We start from the raw sequence: 17,670 nt of genomic DNA on the forward strand, positions 1-17,670 counted from the left end.
GCCTCACAGTGACCATTATTGCCATTTTTAAAGATGTTTCCTCCTACTCAGAAGTTTCTATTTTTACCGATTTCAGGCAGGGAAATGACTCTAAACACACTTATTTTACTTCTAAAAGAGATAATTCACTTGCAATAGACATTTACAGTCAAAAGATTAAACATTAAAAAATCACCATTACTGACCATCTGGAGAAAGTTTGTTTTTCATCAGAAAATTGATTTTTTGGACTGTACAAAAAATGATTAAAAATGTCAATTGGATTGCCTCATGTTGATTAACCACTTTTTAAAGCCTCACAGTGACCAAAATTGCCATTTTTACAGACTTTTCCTCCTACTCAGAAGCTTCTATTTCGACCAATTTTGGGCAGGAAAATGACTCTAAACACACTTATTTTAGTTCCAAAAGTGATAATTCACGTGCAATAGTCATTTACAGTCAAAAGAATAAACATTAAAAAATCACCATTACTGGCCATCTGGAGAATGTTTAATAGGTCCGGGGTCATCGCTTTTCATCAGAAAATTTATTCTTTGGACTGTACAAAAAATGATTGAAAATGTCAATTGGATCGTGCCTCATGTCGAATAACCAATTTTTAAAGCCTCACAGTGACCAAAATTGTGATTTGTGCTGACTTGTCCTCCTACTCAGAAGCTTCTGACCTATTTTGGGCAGGAAAATCAGTCTAAACACACTTAATTTAGTTCCAAAAGTGATAATTCACATACAAAAGCCATTTACAGCCAAATGATTAAACATTAAATAATCACCATTACTGACCATCTGTAGAAAGTATGACAGGTCCGGAGTCATCGCTTTTCATCAGAAAATTTATTCTTTGGACTGTACGAAAAATTATTAAAAATGTCAATTGGATCATGCCTCATGTTGAATAAGCTCTTTTTAAAGCCTCACAGTGACCATTATTGTCATTTTTACAGATGTTTCCTCCTAATCAGAAGTTTCTATTTTTACCGATTTCAGGCAGGAAAATTACTCTATACACACTAAATTTTACTTCTAAAAGTGATAATTCACTTGCAATAGGCATTTACAGTCAAAAGATTAAACATTAAAACATCACCATTAAAGACCATCTGGAGAAAGTTCATTTTTATCAGAAAATGGATTTTTTGGACTGTACAAAAAATGATTCAAAATGTCAATTGGTGAGAGGAGGAGCTTAGCGCGCATCCAAGATGGTCGCGTGAGCACAGGGCTCCCCGGACCCTCGCCACTCCTCGCAATTTATCCTGATGATATCCTAATTTCTCGGACGGACTCTCGTAGGTGAACCTCGACTGAGTCCATAACTCTTTCCAGAATTTGAATCGGACTTGGGCAACCGGAATTACAGCACTTTGAACTTTTGAGGCCCACCTGGCGGCCGTGCCGGGGACTTGGCGATTTGTGGATCCGGGACGTAGTTGAACAACAACGGCAGTGGGACCTCATCGGTGCCCGTACCCCCACTTTCGGTTTCGTTTCCGGATCCTGGCATGGTCTGATTGAAAGACCGTTTCGCTCGGCTGGGGACCAATCCAGCCTCCATTTAGTGTCATCGCTGCTTCCTCATTATAGCCTCTTGGGTCAAGTCGTGACTTTCTCTGGGCCGTACGAGCCAGCTTTGTGGTCTGTTGGTGCCCAACCTGCCGGCGGCCATTTTCACCAGGTCTTGCGGGCCCCTCCGGGGCGCATCTCCCGACATGACGGGCAGGGGTGAAACCGAGAAGCGGAAGACCAAGACGCCTCTTCATGGGGGACCGTTCCAGACAAACGTTATGGACCGGTACACTCAAGCCAAAGGGTCTCCCGGGGTTCTCCAGCCGTACCCCGGAGGACGCCAGAGAAGACCCTTTTGCTCCTGTTGACTTGTCCCTGCAGGACATTATGGGCGCCATCGCCGGCATGAAGGAGACCATCGGCCAGCAATATGAGGCTCTGGCTCGTAAAATTGACACGGTCGCCATTGATGTCACTCTAATCAGGGCCGACCTGTCTAAGACTAACGAGAAAGTGAAGTCACTGGATTTGAAGACTTCCAGCCTCACGGCCGACGTGTCGGGACTCCAAACAGAACTTGGCAATTTGAACTCGGCCAATGACCTGATGTCCCATCGGCTGGAGGATTTTGAGAACAGGGCAAGACGCAACAACATTCGCGTCATAGGTGTTCCAGAGAATCCCGAGACTCATTCGGTTGACCTCCTGGTCGAAGATTTAATCCTCACCCATCTTGCCCCTTCTGGACTGAGCAAGTTTTTCGCTGTGGAGCGTGCACATCGTGTTCCGGGCGGTAAGCCCAAGCCGGGCGCTCCTCCGAGGCCTATCATCGCAAAACTTTTTCATTTCAGAGACCGTGATGCGATCTTGCAGGCTTCGAGAGTGCACGGCCCGGTGAAATTTGAAAACTCCTCTGTCAATTTTTTCCCGGACTTCACTCAACCTGTCCAGAGACAGAGGATGGACTTTCAGGGTGTTAAGCGACGTCTCCGGGACCTGGGATTGAAGTATGCGATGCTTTTCCCTACCAGGCTTCGAGTGGAATATGAGGAACGGACCTTCTTTTTCGAGCGACCGGACAATGTGAGTGACTGGTTGGATTCCCTGCCTGGTCGGGGAGATCGAACGGAGCACCCTGGCGGTGCCGAAGGTGGTGAGCCTACACAGAAGTGACCTTTCGTTCCTTAACCTCCGAAAATTGGACATTGCTCAGTTGGGTTCTATTTCTTTCGTATATTTTGCCTTATAGTAGTTCACGTCTGGGTGGCGGGTGGAGACGGGTCTCTCTCCTCCTCCGGGGTCTTTTTTGTAGAATGGGATTGTTAGGGTGACAGGCACACTGCATTTTGGGGTGGCTTTTCAGTCTACAGGGGGGCAGGGAGGGGGGAGTTGTAACGGGTCTTGGTTGGGGGGTGGGAGGGGGTGTTTGTGTTTGTGTTTTCCTTTCTCAAGGCGGCATATTGGTTCTTTCTCTGCTTCAGGTGTCCTGCTCTCTGTGGGGAGACTCACGCAACACTTGTGGGGATGAGGGGTAGTGTGTTGAGGTTGATATCTTGGAACGTCAATGGATTGGGGGATCGTATTAAACGGGGTGTTGTACTGCAATATCCGCGTCGTTTGACTCCTGATGTGGTACTCCTGCAGGAGACGCATTTGGTCGGCAATGTGTGTCATGCTATGAATAGGTGGGGATACCGATTGGTTGCACACTCCGGGTTCACCACTGGTTCCAGAGGGGTTGGTATTCTGGTCCGGTCTTCCCTCCCACTAGAGATTGATAATGTCATCCTTGACGACAGAGGGCGTTACGCCGCCCTAACCGGCAGGTGGGAGGGTAAGACTCTTTCTTTAGTCACGATATATGTTCCCCCAGGCCTCCAGACCGCCACTTTCTCTGATGTTGGTCGGATGTTGCTGAAGCTCCCTGATAGTCTTCTCCTCATGGGTGGGGACTTTAACTCTGTGCTATCCGGCGATCTGGACCGCCACCCCCCCAGGGCCCTTCCCGTTTCCCAATCATGGCTTGCTGGGTTCTTGGACACCTTCGGTCTGGTGGATTGCTGGAGGTTAATGCATCCGACGCAATGTCACTACACCTTCCACTCTGGGGCTCATGGGAGTCTCTCCAGGCTTGATTACTTCCTCATGCCCGCGGTCCAGTCCTCCTACGTTGGGGAGGTCAGACACTTGGCCCGGGGCATTTCAGATCACTCTCCTGTGTGGCTTCTTTTCGATATGGGGATGCACGCCGCGGGGCGGATCGCCCCTATCAATCCTTGGCATCTGCGCAACCCCAAGACCCGCGACAGCCTCATAAAGTCGCTCGACCACTACTTCCTGGAGAACGAGGGGTCTGTTTTGTCCTCTGTGTCCCTGTGGGAAGCCTTCAAAAATGTTTTTCGTGGACAGGCCCTATCTTTAATAGTCGAGACAAAGAAAGCTAGGAATGGGGAGGTCGTGAGGCTGGAGGCCGAAATAATGGAATTGGAGGCTGATCTAGACTTAGGTGTCACCCGGGATAGACTCCACGCCCTTGGCTTGAAACAGTTTGCCTATAAATCCCTTATTACGGATGCTGCCAAGACAATGTACAGGGAACAGCAAGGTAGACTGTATGATGTTGGGGATAAGGCGGGTTAATTGATTGCCTGGCATGATAAGAAGGAGAGAGCGAATCGTGTGGTCCCTGTGCTTCAGAATTCTGACGGTGTGAATGTGACTGACCCTGGTGAGATTGTGGAGTGTTTTGCTGACTATTTTTGTGTGGTCTACTCCCCGGTGTCCGATAGAGATGAGGATGACTCTCGTTTAATGTTGAGGGACATTGCGCTGCCCTGCCTGTCTGAAGAGGATCGAGAGTGCATGGAGGCATCGTTGTCGGCTTGTGGAAATGTGGATTTTCCTGATCAGTTATGTCCCCTATCTTGGACCCCAACGGTTCTATGTGCATGTCACAAGTACATGTATGTTCCCTCCAGTTCCAGTTTTGATGACGCAAACACATGTGCGCCCACCATCAACATGTCCTCTGTCAGATCCGCCATCAATGGGCTGGATATTCGATTCCTAAGTATGAAAGGCCACCGACTTTTTATGGCTAAGTGACTCCATTTTTACAGTTCAGGCAGAGTAGGCCCGATTCTGTCCTCAAAGCCTTTCCCTGCTCTCTGCCTCTGACAGCATCAGTTTGAACCCGCATCTGCATCCATGAACTTTGTCCTACTTCCTGTGCAGCTAACGGTGCCTGCCTCGGCCAGTTTCGCCTGCCTGCCAAGAAGCTGTATTTCACCTTCGAATTATCTACTTTGCTCCTCAGCCGATGCATTCCTGTCTAGTAGTTTGGGTAAACATTTCCTTTAGCTCCCAAGCAAAGGGCTCGGCCTTTCTGTTCTCATGCAAGTAATTCATAGCCCTGTTGCCATGGAAAGTTTTCTGCCCCTCGCATCTCATATAGACACTTAGACGCTTGTACACGCACTCACAGTCAGTATAGAATAGATTCTGTCCGAGAGTCCTTCCTTGTGGATAACATAGTTCTTTAAACATAGGATGTTAGATATGATTTGGGATTAGGTTGACTTGACCCCCAGACTTTTTGTCTCCACATGTAGAGCTAAATGTCAAGTCCCCTTCACCCCCTAGTTGCACGTCAATTACACGTCATGCTGCTGCGCGCGCATCTATGCCAAGTATTATCTTATAGATCCACCTATGCACAACATTATGACCAATCATGTTTCTTTTTACTCCTTATTACGCCCATTTTCGGTTACGCACTTATAGCATCGTTTCTCTTATCAATTGTTACGCCTTCTACATTGGTTTCATTGTAATGTATGATCTATAAAAGCAATTTCCTGTCAATAAAATATCGTACTTCACTTCCTGAACCCCCGTGGTGACGGAACCTGAAGGCCGCGACTCGAGTCGGCCATTTTGGAATAAAGCCCATTCAGAAACCTCTTATACCACGGATTCTGCCTCTTATTATTCTGAGCTATTTTATTTAAGATTCCGTATGAAATTCAGTCCAGGTAAAAGAATATTTACCACATAATGGCGCCCGAACAGGGACACTTTCTCATCTCACGCGCCGGCGGTGCGTTGCAGGCCCGGTCTCCTGCCACAGCTGGACGGACCATAACGCGTACCAGCAGGATTTCCTGTAGCTCCCTCCGGTCAAGCGGGGGCGACTGAGGCTGCGATCAACCCAGACGAGGCGGTGAGAAGTGCGAAGTATCCCGACCAGAGCCTAGCTGAGAGAGCAAGATCCGAGGTATACAGAGGCCCACCAGGTTTTCGAAGTCCCGATGTCCAGAGGGTCCGATGTCCACAGTCATCGAGTCCAGTCCATTCTCCGAGGCCTTCCGTTTCAAGGAGCTACCCGGTGAGTACCATCGCCGGGGAGGCGTGTTGACGCGCACATAGGTTGTGCCGGTCAAGACGGATTTGGGTACACAAATCCGGTCTGCACTGTTTAGCAGTGTATATGTACTGTTTAGCAGTATATCAAGTATTCCGAAGTATCTAGTTGTTGTCGAGAATTCTGCTTGGTGATTAGTTATGCAGACTGTCATCATTGTTGATCATTCTTAATAATGTTTTACGTTCAATGTTTAATGTGTTAAAATGTCCTGCATATTGTGGTATGAATGATTGTTCATTATTGTGTTTTTTCGTATTAAGTGTGTTCAAGACCAGGTATCAGATCAGTTGTCAATATGCCGCTCTTTTCGAAGTTAAGACAGATTACTACTAGAAAAGGGGTGCTTGAAGAAGCAGTTCCTATTCCTCCTAGGGACACTCCAGGGCATTTTATGTATCACAAGCATGGCTTAGATGCCATATTATTTCTTGATTTATGGGTAGATTACACCAAGGGATTGCCAGAAAGTCAAAGGTGGCCCGCAGCGGGAACCTGGGATGCAGAGTGCATCATGAAAGTCGAGGAAGAATTATGGAAAAGAAAGGTCAGACAGTCACAGAAAGACGCTGTTGAGTTATGGCGTAAAGAATCTCATAGACGTACAGAAAAAGCACGTAGACAAGAAGAGAAGAGTAAAGAAAGTTCAAATAAAGTTCAAGAAAATCTATTAATTGAGGAAGGTATCCGAGTGAAATCAGAACAAATAGATAGACAAAGAAATGCCCTTATGAATGGTATGTATCCCCTTCTAGCCGAAGGATTACCTAAAGCTGCTCCAGAGATACCGAAAGACTTGCCACCCCCATTATTTCCAATTAAGGTACATCCTAAAGGACATCCCAGAACCGCAGAAGATGTTTTCCTTTCCTCATATCTAGATGACGCAGCTCCCGAGTATGCTAACCCCGCACCACATAGACCGTCTGGCGGGGGGGTTCAACGTCAAGATCAGGTATCTGTCCCTGTGCAACAGCAAGTCCCGACACAAGCTTCGGCAAGCACATCTGTTTCCGCATCTGTCTCCGCAATCGATTCTACAGTGGTGTCCACACCTATAGTTGCTGTGTCACGTTCGACGAATCCATTCACACCCGACGCCCCAGATGGGGCCACGGGAGGTGCTAGCAATACTTTTACGCCACCTAGAATAAATAAACTTGTTTTTCAAGAGTCAGCGCATTCACGTACACCCAAATTCGTAAGTGAACGTGCGCTTAAGGAACTTCTTATAGATTGTAGATATGACCCTGTGGTCGGTAAAGAGGACGAAATGGTCCTGGCATCATTACGCATCAGACGAGCCGCAGGGTATTTAGCGAAGTTACCAGGAATGACTGCGCATCTAGATAAGATATATCATTTTGTTCAAACAGGGCGAGATCCAGAATGTATTAATAGAGCTATGGAATTCCAGAAAGTAGAGATACAGGGGGAACTGTTACGTTTCCTCATAAACTGTGTGATCAGAAATCAAGACCGACCGGGGGTAGACCCGAATGCGATGCTTATTCTTACAAGATGGAGCCAGAATATATCAGAAGGGAGACACGATAAGCAAAACTGTATAATAGCCATGTGCCGAAAAATCCGTAAAGAAATAGAACGTATTCATGAAGAAAGATTGGAAACAGACGAGTTCGAGCAAGATGAAGTGTCCGAATCAGGGGATTCCGTAAGACAGTCAGAGACCATAGCCTATGTAGGTAGAGGAAGATCCTGTAATAATACTAGATGCTTTTCTGATCCCATACACTCTGTATGTCCAAATAATAGCAGAACGTATCCGACGCCTATAATAAATCTGAAGTCTCCTGAACATTTGTTTCAAGCCGCAGATAAAATACTCCGAGAACGAAGGGGTTACCACCTCCTCGATTCCATGGATGAGCAAGAATTAGCCAGATCAGCCGTCCACTGGATTGACAGTCCTGGAAAATACGGTGATGAGACCGTAGCACACACGTTTTTTAACCTCAGTCCAGATGAACAACGTTTAGCTGGAATCTATATGATTCAGCAACTCCTTATATTATATAAGAGCCAACATGCTGATCCTGGTCCTTTACCTGATATATTAACGGAACTACTCGCGAACAGATGGAGAGGTTCTAGTAACAAGTTAATTAAAGAAATATTAGTGTCACGTAAACAGTACGTCCTTTTTGTAAGTCCGGATTCTTTCTCGCTGCCCAGCAAGGAAAGAACGCCGTATTATATGGATAGACAAAATCCCCTACGAGAAGTGCACCCAATAAAAGGCGAAGACAATCAGTTTCACCGTGTATTTGTATACACACCCATAACAAAAATTGAATTGTTAGAAATGAAGAAAGTAGTACCCAGTCATGACAAAGACCCAGCGGGTTTTCACCGAGAAATTAAAGACATGTTACTGATGGGAGAGTATACCTATCCTGATATTATGACGATATTAAAGGTACTAATGCCTGCTGGCATTTATGAAAAACTGAAAGAAAAAGAGTGGGAAGTGGGAGACCAAAAGATAGATTGGACAGCATTAGAAGCAGAAGAAAGGGCCCGAACTGCAGGTTCAGGGCTCGGGGATAAAGTTAAAGCATTACCAGGTTTACTAGTACAAGTACTGCCACGTTTATTAACTACGAAAAAGGAAGATTGGGGTGCAATCTCAGCCTGTAAACAAAAGCATGATGAAGACACAAGTGATTATTATGCCCGATTTGAAAAATGTTTTGGTATAAATAGTGGTATAAAAGCAAGTAGTGAGTCGTATCCACATTTATTTGTGACAAAATTAGTAGAAAATGCATTGCCTCCAGTGAAGAATAGAATATTGAAATTCGAGAGCACCTGGCAAAGTAACACTCCGTCACAAATGCTACAAATGTTACAGTATCATCACAATAGAATTAGAGATGAACAAGAACATGAACAAAGACGTATGAAGGATACAAAAATGAAAATGCTAGTTTCTCAGACAGTACCAGCGGATGGTCACAAAAAGGGTGTGACGCATTCCGGAGAATCAGCAGTTCCTGTAAAAGGAACGTGCAATTACTGTAAACAACTAGGCCATTATGTACACGATTGTCAAGTCCTGAAGCGTAATATAGCTATAGGTATTGCAAAAGAAAGACCACGACCACTCAGACAGGATCAGAATGAACAAGGAGCTACGCAGCAGGGACAGTCCATGCCAGCTCAGCAACAGTCTATGCCAGCCTCACAACAACCCATACAGTTTGTGCCAGCTGCACCACCGTTGCCTGCTACTGCCACACAAACCACAACACGACAAATGTATCAGACTGCCCAATATGAATATCCTGAGTATCAGCGTTACGCATGAACTAGCCTAGAGAGGGAAGTTGACTTACCACTTATTGAGATTCCTGTAGATCAAGAAGGACCTTATGTACATAGTGAATTATTAGGTCAAGATAGAAAATTCTTACTCGATACAGGGGCAAGTCGAACAACAATAAAGCGTAGTGAAGTTCCAGGGGCACCCCTCTCAGGCTCTCAAAATGTTTCCCTTGGTTTCTCAGGAAAGCCTATTGTTAATGAGGTATCACAGCCACTTCCACTTACGATTGGTCCCTTGACACAAACTACTGATTTATTGCTTACCAAATCCTGTCCAGAAAACTTGTTAGGTATAAAGACATTAAAAGCCCTAGGGGCTATTATCTGTTGTTCTCCGGAAGGAGTAAGATTGTTTTTACGTGATTTTAAAGGTCATTATGTATCCAGAGATATGGATCGCCGATTACAGACTTTACCAGCACATCTATGGGCACAAGGCCCTACTGATGTTGGTTGCATGAACATTACACCATACCGAGTCACATTAAAGGCAGGAGTTGTACTACCACGAATGCGACAATACAAGTTACCGCAAGATGCTGTAGTGGCTTTGCTGAAAATCATTGACGAGCTAATTGCCCAAGGAGTAGTTGTAGAAACAGACTCCAATGTATGTAATTCACCGATAATTCCGATTCTTAAACGAACTGATCCTACTGCTCCGCCAGTATATCGATTGGTTATTGACTTGCGTGAACTAAACAAGTGCATTGTGCCACAATTTCCTGTGGTCCCCGATATCTCATCATTATTAACAGCAATTGATTCCGAAGCAACATTCTTTACTGTAATTGATCTCAAGAATGCATTTTTCAGCGTCCCCATAGATCCGGAAAGTCAATATTTGTTCGGATTCAGTTTGAATGGGCGCAGTTTTAAATTCTCACGCGCTCCTCAAGGATTCACAGAAAGCCCCAGCATCTATAGCCAAGCACTGAAACGAGAACTTGACAGTATCCACATGCCAGTTAATACTGCACTGCTTCAATATGTCGATGATCTGCTGATCACCGCCCGAAGCGAACCCGAATGTGAAAAGGCTTCTCTGACAGTTTTACATTTTCTAGCCGACAAGGGGCACAAGGTGTCTCCTTCTAAGCTGCAATTCTGTGTCCAGCGAGTTATTTATCTTGGTCACTCGCTGTCCAAGGAGGGAAGGCAGCTTACACCAGATCGCATTCAGTTAATTGCTAACATGTCAATACCCCAGACACAAAAGGAGGTGCGGGCTTTCATAGGCCTCACTTCATATTGTAGGCAGTGGATCCCTCAATATGCATTCCTAGCAAAACCACTCATTCAGTTGACAACACAGGAGGCAGCCACATCGACTGTCCTCCCTTGGACTCAGGAACATACACAAGCTTTTGAAAGCTTAAAGAAAGCTTTATGTCAAGCACCTGTTTTAGCGACACCATGTTACAGCAAACATTTTACACTCTTTGTTACAGAACGCGAAGGTACTGCCTTGTCAGTACTCACTCAGGAACAAGCAGGATCACGCAAGCCATGTGCTTATTTTTCCAGTACATTAGATCCCGTAGCTCAGGCTTTGCCTGCGTGCCTGAAATCAGTGGCAGCAACAGCTTTAGCAATCAGACAAAGCGATGCCATAGTGTTAGGACATCCATTGACAGTACAAGTACCACATGCAGTAGAAGTTCTTGTGAACCGAACGCAAACACAACACTTGACCATAGCAAGACTTACCGGTTATGAACTGACATTGTTTCAGCCACACATAGAGATCCGACGTTGTAATACATTGAATCCTGCTACACTCTTACCCGTAATTGGAACAGACCCACTAGCTCATGATTGTGTTGAAGTTATTGAAATAAAGACGAAACCTAGACAAGACTTAACAGACGTTCCATTGTTAGATCCAGACCTGACTTTGTATGTAGACGGATCGTGCATGAGAACAAGTACAGGAGATTTAGTGGCCGCGTATGCAGTTACAACAGACACTGAAGTTATTGAAACAAACTGTATAGATACTTTGTCAGCCCAAGCAGCAGAACTTATTGCTCTAACACAAGCCTGTATTCAAGCCACAAATAAGAAAGTTAACATATACACTGATTCACGTTATGCATTTGGAGTCGTACATGACTTCGGGGTGCTTTGGCGAGAGAGGGGTTATTTAACTTCTCATGGGACCCATATTCAGCATGGGTCTCTCATTCATGCTTTGTTAGACGCAATCCATCTGCCCACTGCTATATCGATTATGAAATGTAAAGCACACACGAAGGTTACTGATATCATTTCTCAAGGCAATGATTTAGCTGACAGAACAGCTAAACAGACTGCTCAGACTCACACATCCGACATGACAAAGCCAATAGTCCCGACACCAACACAATGTATGACAATTAAGGATCCCGCGCTTGACATAATTGACATACAGTCACATGCCACAACAGAAGAAATAAAGAAATGGACTGAACTAGGAGGGATCCAGACAGATCAGGGATGGATGACGAAGGAGAAATCTGTATGGTTTCTTCCTGACTCTATGGTCCAAGCCATTATAGCTACAATTCACAGTCCGGCGCATTTAGGAGAGAAAGCTATGCTAGATAGCATTCAACACATTTGGTTCAATAAACATTTACGAGCAGCAGCTAAACAAAAAGTCCGTACCTGTATGATATGTTGTCAGTTCAACCCAGGAAAAAGTGTTCCCGTAGAACAGGGTGGATTTCATACTCCTGATCATCCTTTCGAAGCCCTCCAGATGGATTATATCCAGATGGAACGATGTCGAGGATTCAAATATGTTCTTGTAGTTGTCTGCGCTCTCTCCCGATGGACTGAGGCGTACCCAGTATCAGATTACACTGCCCCGACCACTGCCAAGCAGCTAGTTCGAGAATTCTTCCCACGGTACGGTTTACCACGTGTTGTATATTCAGATAACGGCCAGCCTTTCTCATCCGAATTAATGAAACATGTCTCACTTTTGTTGGGATATCAGTGGAAGTTTCATTGTGTCCGACACCCTGAGGCAGCAGGTCTCGTGGAACGACATAATCAAATTTTGAAAATCAGATTGTCTAAAATATGTAAGGAGAAAGGTGTTGACTGGATAGTAGCCTTACCAGTTGCACTATTTTACATAAGAATGGTAGCACACTCTCGAACAGGGCTATCCCCGTATGAGGTGATCTTCGGCAGACCACCGAATATGTGGGGGACGCCTATACCCCGTAAAATAACTGATGTTGATTGTAATATGCTGACAGATTACCTGGCTTCCTTGATGTCTGCACTACAATCTTGTCGTTCACAGGTAGCTGCAGCCTTTCCTGACAACACTGAGGTGAAACCCCATGACGTAATCCCGGGCGATTATGTCCTTGTGAGGAACTTTGACAGAAAGACTCAACTGGAGCCCAGGTGGAAGACACCTAAGCTAGTCCTGTTGACCACAAGAACAGCCGTGAAGATCGAAGGAAGAAAAGGTTGGATCCATTCAAGCCACATCAAGAAATTTCATGGACTTCCTTCAGATATAAACAGTCCTCCTCGTGTGTCTTCACCCATTGACTCAAAGTTACCTCTGGCTGAGGCCAATAGCACAGACCTCTACAAACTAAAACTTAGACCCAGGCCGTCGGACGATTTGATTGTTTAAGTCCTCTCCTAGGTGAAGCGGTTGAATCTGTCCCGACATGTATCCCTTAGGTCTGAATCATGAACAATCAAGAACAATGTTGAAACGACATACATACTGTAAAGCACTGCGTAGCCACTGTATAGTGACATTATTAATTTTGTTTTTCTTGAGTTTTATAATAATTTCTGCAAGTATATTGTTGCATATGTATTATCCTGTTTCTAAACATATTTTTAATATAACTGACGAACATTCTTTTAGTGACCTACCCCCACATGAATTATCCTATAGACTTGCGCTGCGTAATAACACTTTCATTAGTATGTTACATCATTCCCATCAGACTAGTAATGCCACTAATTGTTGGGTGTGTGGCCGACTCCCTCCCTATCAGAATAACAAAGGAGTTCTGCCTTTCTTCCCCCATCCGTTCACACATAATGGCTCCTGTGGAGCATGGTTTAGTTTACCAAATTCCATAGATTCAGACACAGCAGTTTATCAACACCATTGGATATGGGGAAATCTGAATCTAGTTTTATTCAAAGTCTGTTACCCAGATAAGGAGGGTCACCCCAGTAGAACAGGAACTGATCTAGAAAATGAAGTGTATGGATTAGGTAATTTTACACCTAATCTTATGATTCTGAATGTCGAATCCGAAGTTGAACTAATTCTGCCCACTATGTCAGTCTTTCCAGTTAAGGGTGAATTATGTGTAAGAAAAGTTGGTTCCATACATATGGGCCATAGCAAATGCGTTACTACAGTAGAATATAGTGATCAAGGTAAATCTTCATTTAGAGCTTCTCGCCATTCCTACTTTATATGTGGTCAGACCGCATATATGCGTCTGCCTCTAGATTGGGATGGTACCTGTTACATAGCATTCCTTTTGCCACCTGTTTTCCTAGCTCCTCCTGATTATTATCGAAATATTCATTTAGTACACAATAGAGAGCGAAGAGATCTCCCAGTTGTCGATTATACTGAGACGGCATGGGACAAGTATGTAGATTTCAATAAAGGTATCTTTCCCTATATAGGTACAATATCAAATAGTAAGCTGATACGTAGACTAACCAAGACTCTTGAAGCTGTAGTGAATGAGACTATAGCGGCCCTAGGCAATCTGACAGAGGAGCAATCAGTGATGAGAATTGTTGTTCTTCAGAATCGTCTTGTCCTTGACGTCATCCTGGCCGATAGGGGCGGAGCTTGTAGGGTCATCGGATCCAGCTGCTGCATATTCATACCAGGAAATTCGCCATCTGTATATAAAGCTATAACACGCCTTCATAAGATTGTGAGCCAGATACACGAGAATCCAGGCACTTGGACGTGGTCCGGGTGGTTTTGGAGTGTGATATCAGCCTGGGGATGGAGAGTTCTGTCCTTCCTAGGTATTGGCCTTCTTATACTATTCAGTTGCTGCTTATGCCTGCAATGTGGACCAGCGATTTGTGGTCTGTGTGCCACATCGTGTATTCCATATCAAGGTTTTCGTTCAAAATCCCGGAAGAAGAAAGAAGAAGAAATGATGCTCCATGAGCAAATCGATGGATTAATGAAGATCGATATCTCTTGAAGGGCAAGTAGGGGACAAGGAGGGAATGTGGAAATGTGGATTTTCCTGATCAGTTATGTCCCCTATCTTGGACCCCAACGGTTCTATGTGCATGTCACAAGTACATGTATGTTCCCTCCAGTTCCAGTTTTGATGACGCAAACACATGTGCGCCCACCATCAACATGTCCTCTGTCAGATCCGCCATCAATGGGCTGGATATTCGATTCCTAAGTATGAAAGGCCACCGACTTTTTATGGCTAAGTGACTCCATTTTTACAGTTCAGGCAGAGTAGGCCCGATTCTGTCCTCAAAGCCTTTCCCTGCTCTCTGCCTCTGACAGCATCAGTTTGAACCCGCATCTGCATCCATGAACTTTGTCCTACTTCCTGTGCAGCTAACGGTGCCTGCCTCGGCCAGTTTCGCCTGCCTGCCAAGAAGCTGTATTTCACCTTCGAATTATCTACTTTGCTCCTCAGCCGATGCATTCCTGTCTAGTAGTTTGGGTAAACATTTCCTTTAGCTCCCAAGCAAAGGGCTCGGCCTTTCTGTTCTCATGCAAGTAATTCATAGCCCTGTTGCCATGGAAAGTTTTCTGCCCCTCGCATCTCATATAGACACTTAGACGCTTGTACACGCACTCACAGTCAGTATAGAATAGATTCTGTCCGAGAGTCCTTCCTTGTGGATAACATAGTTCTTTAAACATAGGATGTTAGATATGATTTGGGATTAGGTTGACTTGACCCCCCAGACTTTTTGTCTCCACATGTAGAGCTAAATGTCAAGTCCCCTTCACCCCCTAGTTGCACGTCAATTACACGTCATGCTGCTGCGCGCGCATCTATGCCAAGTATTATCTTATAGATCCACCTATGCACAACATTATGACCAATCATGTTTCTTTTTACTCCTTATTACGCCCATTTTCGGTTACGCACTTATAGCATCGTTTCTCTTATCAATTGTTACGCCTTCTACATTGGTTTCATTGTAATGTATGATCTATAAAAGCAATTTCCTGTCAATAAAATATCGTACTTCACTTCCTGAACCCCCGTGGTGACGGAACCTGAAGGCCGCGACTCGAGTCGGCCATTTTGGAATAAAGCCCATTCAGAAACCTCTTATACCACGGATTCTGCCTCTTATTATTCTGAGCTATTTTATTTAAGATTCCGTATGAAATTCAGTCCAGGTAAAAGAATATTTACCACAGGCTGATGAGATTGCGACCGCGATCCGTTCCCTCCGTTCTGCCAAAGCTATGGGCCCAAATGGACTGCCTATTGAATTGTACAAATTGCGCCCGGATAAAGTCGCACCGTTTCTCCGTGATATGTTTATGGAGTCGCGTGATCTTGGCTCCCTCCCTTGTGATCAGCGTCTGGCTACTATAGTTGTGATTCCTAAGAAGGGCAAGCCTCGTGATCGTTGTGCCTCATACAGGCCTATTTCCCTACTGAATGCTGAACCGAAGATTCTCGCTAAGGTCCTCGCCAATCGCCTACTCACTGTCATCTGTGACCTGATCCATCCGGATCAATCTGGTTTCATTCCGCACCGGAACACTGTCTCAACTTGCGGCGCTTACATGGCGTTCTCACTAGGGCGGAGTTTCTGTCCGAGCCGGCCATCTTGGCTTCCTTGGACGCCACGATGGCCTTTGATACGATAGAATGGCCATATCTTTGGGCCACTCTGGCGAAGTTCGGTTTCGGTGCTGGGTTTATCAGTTGGGTGAGACTTTTATATACGGATCCGCTGGCTCTGGTTGTTGTCAATGGTAGGGTGTCCCAGTCCTTCGCTCTCGGGAGGGTACTAGGCAGGGGTGTCCGTTGTCCCCCCTGCTCTTTGCTCTTGCTCTAGAACCGCTTGCAGCCTGGCTCCGATGGGAACCGTCGATAAAGGGCATTCAGTAGGCCCCGACTTTGAAGACCGGGTTTCGTTGTACGCCGACGATATTCTCTTGTACCTCACCTCCCCTCGTGAATCCCTTAACGTCCTATTTGACGTCCTCACTTCTTTCTGTAAAAACTCCGGTTTGATCAGTAACTGGTCTAAATCGTGTGTGTATGTCATCTCCGGTGGCCTTCCCCCCTTACTGAATAGGTTTCCCATTCAAATTTCGCAATCCGGTTTCAAGTACTTGGGGGTCTACGTATCGTTGGACTCGGTGGTCCGCCACGAGCATAATCTCCTTCCTCCTCTCCGGCGATTGAAGTTGGACGTGGCTCGGTGGCGTAGATTGCTGTTGTCGCCACTCGGTCGAGTGGCACTCTTTAAAATGATGTCTCTGCCCCGATTTCTCTACGCACTCCAGAACTCCTTTGATATTATTACAGAGGAGACTTGTTTGGGACGGTCGCGCAAGCATCGCTCTCGCAAAATTGACTCTCCCCTGGTATGACCGGGGCATCGCGCTCCCGGACATCAGGAGGTATTATTGGGCCTCCCAGTTGTCCGCCATCAACCAAGCTACGTATGCACCGGTCCAAATCCGGCTTTCGAGATGGATAAATATCAGTTGCCTGGTGGCAACTTCAACAGAGCGCTCTACTCTCAGACAGCGGGGAGGAACCTAACGGGACCCACTAAGATCGCAGTATGTGTGTGGAAGGATGCCAATGTGGCCATGGGATGGAATGATCGATTGACACGAGCGACCCCCTTGTTTGCTTCGGAAAGATTAGGATGCCTCTGGACAACGAAAGGTTTTGAGAACTGGGATACCATTGGCATTAGCAGAGTGGGTGATCTCTGGGTGAAAGGTGCGGTCAAATCCTTTGCGGTGCTTCAGAGTGAGTATGAGTTGAGTGAGAGGGAGTTCTTCAGAGATGCACAGGTTCGCCACGCTTTGCTGTCGGTCTTCACGGCCGGTACCGCTGTCCCTGAATCTTCCCCACTCGAGGACCGTATACTTGATGGTCATCTGCCCAATAGTACGATTTCCTTGATTTATAAGAAATTAATCAACAATCGGGCGGATCTCCTTGTGCGTCTTAGGGAGGCCTGGACCGGAGATGGGTTGGAGCTGAATGACGAAGACTGGCAGTCCGCACTGTCCTCCCCGAAAGAGGTCGCCATTCCTGCCCGTCTCCGTCTCGTCCAGCTCAAAATTCTTCACTGTGTTTATGTGACGGGTCCTCGTTTGGTTGCTATGGGTTTTTCTTCAGATGGGTTGTGTAAGCGCGGAT

Source organism: Triturus cristatus, chromosome 11, assembly GCF_964204655.1.
Source record: "Triturus cristatus chromosome 11, aTriCri1.1, whole genome shotgun sequence".
NCBI lineage: Eukaryota > Metazoa > Chordata > Amphibia > Caudata > Salamandridae > Triturus > Triturus cristatus.